General features: G+C 32.9%; 1 protein-coding gene across 2 annotated transcripts in view; it reads right to left on the bottom strand.

The window, feature by feature from the left end:
- The window catches only part of LOC106879613 (uncharacterized), a 354,338-nt gene that overhangs the window by 219,763 nt on the left and 129,716 nt on the right, over positions 1-4,859 (bottom strand). The gene's annotated exons all lie outside the window — the stretch shown is intronic.

Raw genomic sequence — 4,859 nt, 5'->3', positions numbered from 1 at the left:
ATCTGGTCGTATGTCGATTTATATTTTTCAACACTATTTTCATTCAAACGCAACAGATGCTTGAAAGCGACTGAGTGAAAGACAGTGACAAGCAGTGGATGTCTGGGTCTGAGGGAGGCCTGCATTGCCAGATACTGCTATAGTTAGCGTACGTGCAGCTTCCAAACGTCCGAAAATTTATTTATTTATGTGTTTCATCCACTGAACTATATAGTTAGATTATACAAATGCCATCCAGTTATTTGGAGAGGAAGATAGAAGTATGTAGCATTTTATATAAACAATCGGATGCGATCAAATTCAACGTTTAGAGTATTGAAAAGTAAGGTAAAATAGTACCTGTGGTGAAAAACAAACTCTATTAGTAATGGGATCAATTTAGTGCAATGTGTGGATGATTTTGTGGAACTTAAGTAATTGTATCCTATAATTACAGAAATTGAGGTGAGGGAAATAATTCAGGTAGGTCAATGACATGGATTTAATTCGGGTAAGTGGTGTTGTTCTTAATGACGCTTGTCATTAAGTACGTATTGACATTAATGTAATTAATGAATTGAAATCTGCTTTATATTTGGAGGAAGAAAACACATACCTAACGGTAATTGTTTGTGAATTTCAAAGAAAAGGAGAGATAATTTCAAGAAATTAAGAATCAATTTTACAGAAAAAAGAACTTTCGTATATGATGGAGAAATCTTCATATGTCAGCAGACAAAGTTACAGACATGGCTTTGATTGACTAAGCATTATCAGCCAAACATAAATTTCTTAAGTTTGATGTGTTCAGAGAACATGGACAGTTAGAATTAAAATATATTTTGATTTCAGTTTCGATAATTACGGAACATAATCTCATGAGAAGTCAAGTTGAGCAATGGCTGAATTGATATAGTTCAGGTAAGTGTTGATGCACTAAATAAAATACACTGAAAATCCTAATGAAGTATAATTTGCCTCTAGTTGAGAAAAAGAAAACAAAAAAGCTAAAATTAACTGACAGTGACTCGCAAAGAAAGAGGAGATAATTTCAAGAAATTAAAAATTGACTCCACAGAAAATTGAATTTTCATGCTTAGGAAGACAAATTTCATTTTTGTTAGTAGAGAAGCCTCATCATTGGTTATCTTCAGTTATTTTTTATCTTCTTTCTCCAAGTAAGAGGCAAATTTCTATTCATTAAGATTTTTAGTGTACTTAATTAATTACATCAACATTTAATTGTATTCGATCACTTGGTTTCAACAGTATTCAGAATAAATTAGTTTAATGAAGATCACTGGAAATAGTGCAGAAAGTAGAGTATAAGACAAACTGTCGTAATGTACTTAATTTTCACCCTGATTATAATAGAATTTCCGTTTTTCGTTGTCTTACATAACCTCGTAGCCGATGGTATCAGCTTCAGTACTACAATACTTTTTAACTAGTTGTATCCAGTTTCCCCCTTCAAATTGGGAAGCATTTTATTTCATGAAACTAAATCAATGCTTTGCATGTTCGAGAAAATGAACATTAAAATCTCTCGTATTGGCGAATGGAAATTTACGTTAATGATTTCCATACTGTGAATGTTGCAAGCGATAAGGTGAGCAAGCACCAACTAACTTCAATACCAGGTCATATCACTTTTACAGCATTTGTGTCATTAACGCCTCTGGAAACTGCATTAGTGCCATAATTAGATTACTCATTAACGTTTCATTATAAATCGTCGAACAGTTGGCTTTTATTTATCACCTGGGATAGTTAAAATATTACTTTTTGACGCCGATAAAGGCCATGTACCTTTAGTCAATTAGTTAAAAACAGATATTGTAAACGTGCTAAATTTCCCAGTGATCTCTAGAGACTGAAATGAAAAGAAATGATTTCAAACCATGATAGAAAGTTGGATGTGGTCTGAGCTTACTGTGAGATTGATTAGTTTTGTATCTACAATGCTGGACACAGAGATAAGTGAAATATTGATTTCTTATATATGCATTAGACCCATTTACTGGAGGGGTGGGACTCTAGTTGATCGAATCAATCCAGTAGTTATGTTACGAAACTTGGAAGGCTGAAATTAATCCCCCAAGAATTCGAAAAGCGATCATAGAAGGTAGCAATCGCATACTTTCAGACAGCTAGTTGTGTGCCATTTTTGCCAACTATCAGATAACGAATATCGATTGATCACCAAGTCAGTTAATTTACTTCGTACTACATTTTTTCTTTAGTAGAAATCGTGATTAACTGACAGTTGTTTATCCTAATGACTTTCGAATATATTATCGTCTTGCTAATAGGTGTTCTAGATATAGTACTCCATAACATATATCTGTATACACACACAACACACACATACGAACACACATCTGTATATATATATATATATATATATATATATACTAAAATCTAAACTTAAGCCATTTCAGCAACCTTTCCCCTAAAAGCGACGCAAACAGAGAAAACAAAAGCAATAGAATGATGAGAAAAGACACCTAATGAAAATTAATTAAATACGTACGAAGGTAATTTATCTTTAGATTAGGTTATCTGTAGCAATATAAAGGAACATTCGATAATTTATTTTAAAAGGCATTAAATTGTGTTTCTTTAATTATTTTAGATTAATTATTGTAAATATTGATGAGAAAATTTTACTGTAAAACTAATTTTTTGCTGACTTTTTTTTTTTTTTTTTTGTCGACATGATGTTTCAAACGATTTGATTTCTGCTTGCCTCTATGTTTCTGCATGAACTAGAACTATGAGGCAGACTCAATGCTGTCAGTTTTATCAGTCTACCTCTCTTAGTGACCGAGTTCATTGTAATCTCCATTCATCACATCTCCGCTTCTCGTTACTTGGCATGACATGAAACTGCTTTAAAATGCACGTATGAAATTATTTTTGTCTTTCCGCTTTCGAACACATACCAACTTCTTTGTGTGCAAAATCTCTGATATTTTATGTAAACTAGTGCATTTTTTTTTCTTATGTTCGACTTCGACTCTAAACAGTCCGATATTATATTTATGTGACTATATACATGTCACCCGCATAACCACAAATATAATGCATCGATGGATGGTGAAACTTAATTCATTTTTGTAGGACTGTTTTGTCAGTGGCATAATAAATAGCAATAAAGTTACAAGGCATAAAGACAGTCCGGAAAATTAATTTCCATAATACTTTGTGAATTTTGGAAAAACTTCTATAATGTAAAGCCTTTAAAACATAAAATACATAACACATTTCTGAATTTTAATCATTCTATTAAATGTATCTTTGTTATACATACACAAACTCTTAACTCATCATAAAACTTGTGTGTGTGTGTGTGTATGTGTGTGTGTGTGTGTGTGTGTGTGTGTGTGTGTTTATCCTCAGTGAAAAAAAGAATTTAATTGACGTTCTCCTTCCATTTTTACGGGACCTGCTGAAGCCATTGAAAAAAGATCAAATTCAACAAGCTTCATTCACTTTATTGTTCTATTCATTTGGAAAATTACTCCATTCAGCTGTAGTTGACTCAAAGAAAAGAATCAAGAAAATATGTATCTCCCTTTAACAACTGCTATGACGTAACACTTCCACCGTACTATAAATGTAATCTATAGGGCTTTGGACAGTTACATGCGAACAAGGCAAATGCACGGTTTTATAAATATTGATCCGACCTCTATACACACAGGGGTTGGTAGTATTTTCTAGCGAGAAAAACTGAATTTAATATGATCAATTTGAATGAGGTTTGTTTTACAATGTGCGAACTTCCGTAGAGATGAGACGAATTGAGATAAAAATTTTAACGACGTAGAAAGCTAACATCCAAGCTGCCTTTCATAAATGAACATGGACGACGAATAGAAAGCAAATTGTCAGGATCGTGTAGCTGCAGTTGATGCTGCTTCCGCTGCAGCTGTTGTTGTTGTTGTTTTTGAGATTTTACTCCTTGTTTAGCCCTTATCGATTAAAACAGTTTCCCATCCTGTCATTTGCGGATCACTAAAGTTACAATTGTAGTACAGCGGACCAGTGAGCTGTGTTCAAAATCTTAAAAGTTGCAGTGTAAAATGTACAGTTACAATTGGAACTACAAGTTTATACGTATTTAATAGACATATTCAGTTGACAGACAATGCAAAATCTTAGGGACTGCAGCAAAATTCGCTTAGATAAAACTTCTTAGTAGTGAAAAATGTTATGAATTACTGGACTAGACCTATAATCAAAGACTCCCGTGGTGCTTATTCTTTCATTTTTTAACAAAAGAATACATTATCTAATATGTTATTTTATTTGTAAGACTTTAGGGCATAATTCGAATGTGGTTTAGGATGCTTTTACTAATGGGTTGAATAAACATACAGAGACTGATATGTTAGCTCGTGTAACGTTCACGTCTTTTCCAAGATGGCTGTAAGCACGAGTAATGTTTCTCTGCTTCAAGAGTTGATTGAAAATAATCGCTTTGAATATGTATAAATCTTTCTTTCTAACAAAAGCCGAAGGCGACGAATTAGTAGAGTGGGGAACATATCCTAATGTATTCACATTACATTTCTTATTGCAAGCATGGTAAAGAAAAATAAAGTTGGCTTTATATGCATTTGAATAGAGATTGGCAAAATAAAACAGACAATACAGCATGATACTAACGAACTACAGTTGCTCCAATTGCATACTTTTCAACATACATTAAATGATTTAAGCAATATTTTATTAGAAAAAAATCCAAAAACATTAAAGATAATTGAATCTAGATTCTGATACACCGATATGCAAACACACACACACACACACACACACACACACACACACACACATACACGCATACATACACACGCAAATACACACACACATAT

Source organism: Octopus bimaculoides, chromosome 1, assembly GCF_001194135.2.
Source record: "Octopus bimaculoides isolate UCB-OBI-ISO-001 chromosome 1, ASM119413v2, whole genome shotgun sequence".
Classification (NCBI taxonomy): domain Eukaryota; kingdom Metazoa; phylum Mollusca; class Cephalopoda; order Octopoda; family Octopodidae; genus Octopus; species Octopus bimaculoides.
Note: the sequence above shows the minus strand (reverse complement) of the source record. Positions and strands in the feature narration are given on the sequence as shown.